This window comes from Dicentrarchus labrax, unplaced genomic scaffold (genome assembly GCF_905237075.1).
Source record: "Dicentrarchus labrax unplaced genomic scaffold, dlabrax2021, whole genome shotgun sequence".
In the NCBI taxonomy this organism is placed as follows: domain Eukaryota; kingdom Metazoa; phylum Chordata; class Actinopteri; family Moronidae; genus Dicentrarchus; species Dicentrarchus labrax.
This window is the reverse complement of record NW_026136715.1, coordinates 18,895,727-18,906,012: the sequence shown is the minus strand read 5'-3', so window position 1 is coordinate 18,906,012 and position 10,286 is coordinate 18,895,727.

Sequence of the window (10,286 nt, the reverse complement as noted above, 5' to 3'; positions counted from 1 at the left end):
GGGGCAGCCTAAGTCTTAGGTATCTGTTTAAGAGCAGCTTTATACATGGCAAAAACAATGCAGCTGTAATGAACATCTTTTAAAACAGCGACTTTTAAATATTCTCTTAGCCTCTTAGTGTGGCAACACTTCGTCAGGCATAGTGAGAGTTTATGAGCTTTGGAAAATTATATACAAATGCCCATAGGAGTCAGGTTTTAAAGTAGACAGGAGCAGACTGCAGGAATGAAACTGCATGCATATAAACCCTTCAGTTTGAGTTAAATGATGCTGAAAGCATAACATAGAGATTTCAGACTGTCACTCTTTTATGGTAAGGGGTTTTCTCTAAAACATTTAGAGACTGTGAAAATAAACAGCAAATTCTAAACAACCAGGGCTTTTGCATGGCCGTGCCAACAAAAACCTAAACACAGGAGGGGCCGATGTGGCATTTCATACAAAAGCCCAGCACTCTGCATCGGCATGACGGGGAAATGAAGTGATGCCTTGTAAGACTCTATTTACAACATCTGTGGGGGTTTCAGGCTCATCAGCCAAATTTAGAGTGATCATATCATTTGATTTCAAATGCATTTCCGCTTTTGCACGTCGTTTATTTATTAACAACATTTTGCAACATTAAGAATGTTTCAGCAGGGGTACTCAGCTTTAGAAAATCTAAATCAGTCTCCCTCATCAGACATCTCAGAGAAAGACCTCATCAGAAAAACACCTGGTGTATTTCTGCAAGTCGCTCACCACTCGTTGAGACATAACTTAATTTGTACCGTGAGGGGGTTTTCCTCGAAGTGGCCACGCATCACAGCACATGGTCACATTTTTAGCTTTCCTGTACTCTACTTGGATTATCTTGTTCTGTGAACTGCTGAATTGCTCCAACTGCCTTAAATATTTTATGTTTCATGACCAATTTCTTTCACATTTTCCATGTAAAACCTTTTTAATTTGACCTTCACAGCTTGATAATACATTGTGAAAATACCTAAAAACGGAAAATGGCATGTGTTCTGTTTGTGACACCGTCAGTAGGGAAACTGGGCAAACCACAAATAGACAAGGCATGTACATTTGTACAGCTGGCAACCCGTCAACACTGATGTATATGACAGCTACTGTATGATGTTAAAAGGGACAACTACAGGTCATCAGGCAGACATATTATAACTGCAGAACAGATACGGTTAAAGCGTCTGTGTGTGCAGTGGGCAGCATGACCAACGGATGTCACATAGACGAGTGTCATGACCGAAAGGTTCCAGTTCCTAAGATGAGTTACATCTGTGCTGTTCTAGATATTCAGTGGCATTCACTGGCATGGAAACCCTGGTCCAGCCATGTGCCATCTCTGATTATGGCTGATGACACTGTGACGCCAGAAATCATATCCATAACTCCTTCTGAGGACATACAAAGGACACTGAAAGCTTTTACAATTTGGCCTGCCAGTGCCATATACTCTACATTATTCTCATCTAATTGATTTAAATTTCTGCTTTCCAAAAGTGAAACGAAAATGCTAAGGAAAATATTAAGATTAAAATATATGGTTATGTGTGTGAGATGAATAATTTTTTGGTGTATATGCATTGAAAGAAATACTTTTCACCTCACTGACCCCGATGGCAAAAGTACCCAGAAGAAGAGAAGTGGGTTTATGACCAAAAGGCTGTTGATGTGCCCTTGAGCAAGGCCACAAAAGGTCCAGTGTAGCTGTGTTCAGTGGCCACAGCAGAAGATGAAGTTGTTATGGTAAACTCTGAATGTCTGCATTTGAGGGCAGAGCATCACTAGGAAGAAATAGCTAGCTTAGTCTGCTTGATGAATGCAGGTTAAAACAGAAAAAAACAAGCTGGTGGTGGTGCTGTCATTGTGTGTTTTCCCTTATGACATGGATATGGTGTACTGCGACACACAGACATGACCCGGACAGCCCAGACTTTGGCACTGACATGCAGGAAGAGGAGGAGGTGGGAACACAACCCTAACTTCTCTTTCACCTTTCCTCCCCTCCTTCGCCCAGACGTTTTGGGCCATGCTGGTCTCTCACCCTCCCTGTCTCCCCAGTACCCTTGCTCTGGGCGCATCTAATTGAAAGCGATCTCGGGGCTGAGAGAGTTCCGTTTCTTCTCTAATCCCTCCACTGGGGTAGGCTCACATGGTCTCAATTACCCCCACCCCACCCCAGAACACTGGGTCCCCTCTCTCAGTTCTCTCTCTATCCGTCTCACCGGCCTGCTCCTCTGCCAATGCACCGGGCCCGGGCCCTTTTTCAGCAGTTTATGTTATTAAGCACACACTGCCGAGTTCCTGTCCTTCACAGGGGCCTGGAGATGTTATCTCCCCTGCCGCCGTATACAGTTACCTCCAAAATATTCCATAAATTAGATTGGGATTGGCAATTCGGAATATAGAGGTGGAGGCTGAGGTGGTCAGGGATTGGCTGGGGATGGGAGGGTTTGGGGGCAGCAGTGGGAGCAAGGATCATGGAAGCACGGTGTAAGTAATAGCACAGGAGGATCTCCTTGTGTTTACACTGGATGGAGAACCACTGGGAGGTATGTCACTAGCAAAGTGAAGGTGAACAGAGCAGTGGAGGTTGCTTAAGGGCTTTGGGATAAGGAGGAGAGGAGACCCAAATCCAGTTCCTATTTGGATAGAGATTCTATTGGAGGTGGAGTTGAATATCTAGTCTGAAAAGAGTTAGACTGGGCATTTATTGGGCTTGGGGGAGTTGTGTGCGGTGATACGCATGCATCCCCCACCTGTAATTAAACAAGGCTGTATTTGGACAAGTGACTTTTCAAGCCATGAACAGCTCTGTCAATCCCCAGAGCATGGAGAAAGGTCCTGAGCCAGGACATCCGTGGACAATTAGATTAGGAGGAACCTGTGAGGTCTCCAAACAATGGGCTCTCAGAGGATCTGCAATAACACAAACATGGCCCCCGACACACAATTCCAGCACTTCAAAAGAAACCATTATGGGTCTGAGCTGAAGCAGTTAAAAACACATACTAACAATCACAAATTAATTACGCTGTCCCCCTAACTGCAAAAGTTCAAGGCCATTTGTACTCAAGAAATGATTTGTAGTCTTATAGAATATGACTGAATTCATAACTATTGGTTGGTTATTAACCATTAAATTGCATACACAGCTGTGTAAGTAACATCCATCTTTTAATTTCTTAATAACCTCATGGCTTTCATCTAATACAAACAAAACACTGAAAAGGCAACTGGACCAATACTAAAAAAAACTACACAGAGAAACATTGTGCAGTAATTTCTATTGACTACAGCCTAGTAGTTCCCTAATCTGAGCTGAGAGGACGTACTGTAGGTTTGAGAGATGTGGAAAGAAACATAAACAGAGCGAGGGAGGGAACCAAATGAGACATTGTTTGGTCCTTGTTCAGGTATAAGTGGGAAGGCACTCAGCTAAGCTAAGCAACGTAGGGTATGAACAAGCATTAGAAAAGAAAAGGGAAATGGGGGCACTGGGTCTGGGTCAAGGGTTCAGCCTTAACCTTGGGGGCTGACTAATCTAAATTCTGTTACCGGCTCCGACTCCATGCATGGCTAATGTGGCACACTGTCCCTTTAATTAGGGCTGACCTCCAAGGGAGGCAGCAGTACTTTAAAGCATTTCAAGATAGAGCACCTAATGATCTGAGAAGGGTGGGGAATCAATTGAAAATGAACTCCTACCAACTTGCTAATTATCACAGTGCACATTTGGTAAGAGCTCTATGAGGGAATTGTAAAACTTTATTGGAATGGGGGAAGAATGGAAACATAACACTGAACAACAGGAGTGAATCAGCAGCCCTAGCCTGCACATCAGTTTTATGAAAGAAAACACCACAACTGACATGTTTTCCAATAACTTAGACAGCCACCATTGAGCAAACACAGTAGCTCTGGTAACAGTTATCCACCTAAAGAGGCTTTGGAAAAATGTTTTGGGAGTTTTGGATGGATTTTTTGGATCAAATCGCCTTTGTTATGTTTTGCTTTTCCTCCTTTTTGCTTAAAATTACTATCAACAATTTTACTGTAGTTGACAGAAATGTTCGGAAATTATGTAATGCTATCTAGACTCTGTCTACTTGATCTTGTTCCTGCCACTTGGGATTTACATCCCCGATCTGAATTGGTATACAAAACTGTATATCATGCATGGAAGGAGTTATATAATACACATTGAAATTGATTTAGAATCCACCCTCCTGGCTTAAAGTGGCTGAAATATCAAATTCACTGAATGAGAGTTGATATGGCCTGCTGTAAATTGAATAATTCTGTTGCCTTTGACAATTCGCCATTGACCCCACCTCTTCACCGTAAAGTCAAATGCTTTTGCCCACAAACTCTGATAAACTCAGATAAACTTTTGCTAATATTTTGTCTCATAGGTGGCCCCTAGTTATTCCATGGCTGATTGGCAGTTATGTTTGGCATGTTGTATAAGTAACTGTGAGCTGGGGCCTATATGCAGGGAGATACAGTTTAACATCCCAATGTACAATGTTATGCTGGTATCAAAGGTAAGTAAGGTCCACATTTCTTTAAACTGTCTCAAACACCCATCTGCATCATCCCGCAGCATTTCTGTCAGGGACAATCTGTTCTCGATTTTAGTTTCCTGATACATGTAAAATGCACCATGTTGAACGAGAGTGTTGCATTGGAGTCAAAAAGGAGCCCCTGAGCCCCTGATGATAGGGCACCACTCCTGATGTGGAGCTGTAGAGGCTGCCTGTGTTTGTCTGTCCTCCACTCTGGAACATGTGGTTTTAGTTACAGAATGTTTTACTGCTCAACAATGTTTCTGCCTTGGAGCTCGGCACACTGCATAAAGACTACTTTGTCCCCTGATGCCCACACGGGAAGAGTCTGCCTCATTGTACACACACGCACACTGGGTGATGATGACATCAGCAAGACCATTGAGCCCATGTCGATAAAGGTACTATTTTCTCCCTAGATGGTAACACTTTAATAGTGCATTGCCCCACTGTACCCCTTCTCAAACAGCTCAACTAAAAGTCAAAACTAATATTTTCAATGCTGTTCATTTCCACTGTGCTGGTATTAAAGTCTGCCTGCCTGTCTGCATGTCTGCTATCCACTACAGCACCAGTGCATGCTAAAACAACACCTGGTACTACCAAATCCTAGGCCTGTGACAGACAGGTCATTGGATAAAAGCAAAAACAGACGTGCCAACATGCCATGTGTGTAGTGCTGAAACTAATAAAGATCAGACACACTGAGTAGTGCATTTAAAAAAACAATTAAATGAGAACGAAAAAAAGCAATTACATATGTGCAGCAAATAAAACTTCAATATTGAACTGTTACTTACTGAATTGTAACAATGGGATCTCATCAGCCAATAATCCTTATTGGAAAACTGTACAAAGTCAAGCGGGTGACAAGTAAGCACATTTAATGTCACCAACGCAACATCACACCTGCAGCTCTTTTCATTTACAGTGGTCTTTTACAACAAGAAAATGTGATTGTGATCTCATGGCCCTATTTGAAAAAGGTGATTAGCACACCCAGGGGTGTAAAGTGAAAGGCTACGGGCAACTTGGAGGATGTCTGGCATGAAGTCACTGCGGTTGTCACTTGGCACACTTATATCGTGTTCTACAGAGCCGAAGTGGTGCTGAACACTGGTCATATGCATTGACAGAGTTGGTAGAGAGGGGCCACTTAACAGCTTCTACCCTGTGCTATGTTTAAACTCCATTTCCCAGCAGCAAACCCACCCTGGCCAGCAACCCCTGACAAATAGCATAGGGTAACACTTATTATATTAATAAATTGAACTATATATAAATCTATATTTCTGAACTGAAATGTCAGTTGTCACTTTATTTAGAAATGTTATTGAACTAGGAATTGAATGAAAGATGAAACGGCTGCATCAGATACACTGCATATACAGTTGGTTCAACTGTGCTTGAACTTGAAAGGTCCGCACATGGGCCAAATGTCTACCCTCACAGTTCATCACAGCCTCCACCTAACACCCAAAACATTTTGCCCACACCCTGAGGCCAACAACATGTGTAGCATTCGGTAGCCTTCTAACCCTGGACATGGGAACAGATGGGCGAGGGTCAAAGCTGAGTCTGAGAGAGCCATCCAGGAATTCTACAGAGTGCCAAAAACATCTCATCGCAGCACAGGAGAGGCTGAAAGGTTACATTTGTTCAACATTACTGCTTCTTGGGTTCAGTGCATGGACTGGGAACCTCACACCTGCTGGTGTCTTAGCTCAGCTCATTGCTGTTCCACGTCAAAGAGAATCTGTTCAACTACAAAGCAGATTATTGCATTTCCGTAAACTAAAGCTATATTTTTATGTAATCAAAAATGATTGCAATGAAAAAGGAGTTGTGTAGTTATTTTGGTGAGCCTATAAGGTTATGAAACAGTATAGATATAAAAGTATACCGCAGTGACAGTGAAAAACAAAAACAACCAGTGCCAAGGATTAATTTAAGAGTTTTTAATCTTGCCCGAGGAGGTAAATTGTAAAACATAAGAACTCAATTTCTAACATCAAAACATCTGACTTTTATGAAATACTACCCAAAATGAATCCACAGCTTAGGGGCGCTGATTTGGTTATAAAATAAATATTCTCCACCATCCACCTGCTACATAGCTAATGACTGTAACATGTGATGTGTGTGGTTTAGCTTTACCTTATAGTTTTTAAAATGTTAAGTAATTCTTATTAAAGAGAGGTCTGAGAGGCTTTTCTTCATCAATAAAATGATTGTTGTTGGTGAAATTAGAGCATTTTAAAAATTAAACAATTTTAAAAAGGTGTACATGGGTAGTGTAATTCTAAGTAATATGAAATGGTTTACAATATACAGTATAAATGTTTAATCATTGTGTTGTGTGCCATTGTGGCCCGATTTCTGTTCAGTTCAGTTTATGAAGTACCTCTTATTTGGATAATGCAAAGGTTAACAGCCTTTTCACTGTGTGAAAGGCTCCAAAACAGTGATTTGTCGCCATCTTGTGGCACAAGACAAAAAATGAACCATTGAACTCCTGTCAATTTTCAGGAAAAGGACTCATTTCAGGCACATCGACATTATTGATTTTCATAATTTTTTGGAAACAGACACAAATATTTACTGAGGAATATCCTGCATAGAATAAATCATATGTAAAGCAATTTCCTGTTAAATGTCAACAACAAGCAAATCAAAGTTTTACCTGTCTTTCAAAACTCCATTGGCATCTGCCCAGCGAAGTCTTTCTTGATTCATTTCCACTGTGTAACCTGGAAATGAATAAACCAACTAACAACCTTGCTTCTGAAGCTCATATAATGCATGACAGTTTTATGATATAAATCTTTCTGTGACAAGAACTGCAACAAGAAACAAGCAAGAGAATATAGTAATTAAATGACCATTACAAATAATGCTTCATGTGTCATATATACATTTTTCATGTTAAATCCCTGTATACTGTACTGTACTTGCCTGGGTCCAGACCTTTGAATCCGCCTGCTCCACCGGGTTCTGGAGATGAAAGTGGAGTGAAGTGAGTTGACAGTTCTACTGCTGACAATGACCCTGATGAAGAGCTGACTTGGTCACATTTTACACTACAGTGTGCGTTGGATTGTTGGACTTGCGTTTGAAATTTTTACTGAGATCATATTTTACCCACGCAATGAAGCCTTCAAAAGATGGAATAAACCCAGTATACCTGGAATATCTCAAGAGCACCTGAATGTGATCACCCTTAAGACCCAGAAGCGCTTCTACTCCATATTAGATTATATTGTCTTCACTCACATATCAATGTCCTGATCTACAGACCTTTAATGGCTGCCAAAAATGTATCATGACTAATTGGCAATGAACTCAATATGACCCATCTTTCTGGTAGAATTTATGACTTCAAATGAATTGTTATATGAGTCATTTTACATTAGGCAGTTATATCATTTTCTCTACACCTCTATATAACAACCACATGTCTTAACAATAGCTCAAGAGGCTCATCAGAGCCTTGTTGGCAAATGGATTAATAATGTGACTGATATTACTGCCCAAAAGCATTAAGTCACTTGATAAGATACAACATCTATTCTATTAACATAGAGGTCATGAGCAAAATGTTAACAACCAAGGTGATATAAAATAAAATACAATGGAAGTCACCTGAATATGAATGGTGGAGGAAAGATAAGGTTGCTTATTTAAGGTTGCTGCCATGACTTGTTTTCCTCTGTTGCTAATGATAATTAACATGCAAATGAGCCCTGGGAGCTAAATAGTGGCACCGTGGTTCTCTGTTAATAATTACTGTGGAACATCATGGTTATAAATGAGATCTTTGCAGGTACAAGACAGGACAGTAATTGAGGTTGTGACTAAAGAACCTGTAACATAGAAAAATTGTATTGGAAAGTGGTTATAATAATGGTTTCTGTTCATTTTGTGTGTGTGTGTGTGTGTGTGTGTGTGTGTGTGTGTGTGTGTGTGTGTGTGTGTGTGTGTGTGTGTGTGTGTGTGCGTGTGTGTGTGCGTGTGTTCCCAGGGGAAGGTGATCCATTATGGGTATAGAAAATTATCATAATTAAAAATATTTTTCTTTGGTCTGGAGTAGTACCCTTTCACCCATTGCGGTACTAAATTTTAAAAACCCTTGTTCTCCTTGAATTTTCAGTCACTTGTTTTAACGGTCTGCTCTTGTATTTTAAAAACAAACTGCTAAAAGATCCAGCACAGGACGTAAAGGCAGGCCTACTAATTTGATTATATCAATAACAAAGGAAAGATAATCAAATACACATGGTGGTGCACACTGAATGTGCATAATGTGTAAATGTGCATAATGTGTATAGTATTCCAGTTGTTTGTTAAAGTTACTTATCCATGCATCTGTTATTTTACTAAGCTGCTGTGACACATTAATTTCCCTTTGTGGGCTCACTAGAGTTTATCATATCTTATGCAATGATAAATATTCAAAAACATGTAGATATGAGTTTTATATGGGAAATTATACTAGAAACAAACACTCCATAAGACCGACCGTGCTAAAACTTTGAATATAAACTTAAAACCCATTTTTAAAGAGGAAAATAAAAGAAAAAGAAGGGCCCTGGGATTTTGTACATTACTTATGAATGTTTTAAATCAAATTCAAACATACAATCACTGGTGGGCTATAGGACTTGATAAAAATGAGCAAAAGGGAAACTGTTATAAGTTAAAATCCTTTAAAGCTAAATATTTAGATCAACAAATATTGTTTAGATACTGTGAAAATAAGTCTTAAACTGAAAGGAACTGCTTCAAAACCAGTGTGGACTTTTTACAGAAGTTAATTTTTTTTAAAGACACTGAAGCAGACTGCACTAATTTTTCTTATTTCTTAAAAACTCACTGCAAGGCTCACTCCAATGAAGAGGCTGTTTGATCTTATAGAAAGCCTCTGATACAAGTACTAGCTCTTCTCCTCTGTAACCTCATTACATCCTTTAAACTCATCAGCTGAACATAAACTATCACAACAACAAAGTATTTCCACCTGTCATACACTCAAAAGGTTATCTGTTAAGCAGAACAATTAGAAAGGAGATGCATGGATCCAAAGTGCTCATTTAAAACAGGTTCAAATACCTCACTCCCCCAAATGCCACAAATTATGTCACTGACATCCTCAGAATTTGTTTTTATTTTTGCTGAACACCTAAAAGACAACCCTCTACTAATTTTGTCCTCTTACCTATAACTGTGGCGGCATCATGCACACAAGCTGTACCTGCATATAGCCTCTAGCTGTGCCACATCACAATTTACGTATGGATACATACAGTACAGAATTTTCAGCCTACATTTTACTTAGGAAATAAATGAAGCTTTGGTCCCTCATCTTGTCAGAATGCTGCAGCAGGAGCACAATACACTGACTTTGCAATCCAGAGTTAAATGGACCAAAGATATATGTTTAATCAGACCTGGTGTGACCTGGAAAAAGGGAAATCCACCTCTAATGTTAGCTTGTATGCAGAATTATCCTTCTTATAATAGCTTTAACATTGTCAACTAAATTTAACAGACCTGGTTAAAGATGCATTTTGTAGACATCTTATCTACACATGCCCATCATGTTGACAGTAGGTTGTTTATGACTATTTGAACTATAACAATGTCCTGCAGCTGTACAAAAAAAGGCAAAAAGTTAAATGTCACAAAGGGGGGGGTTGTGAGCAGGCTGACAGC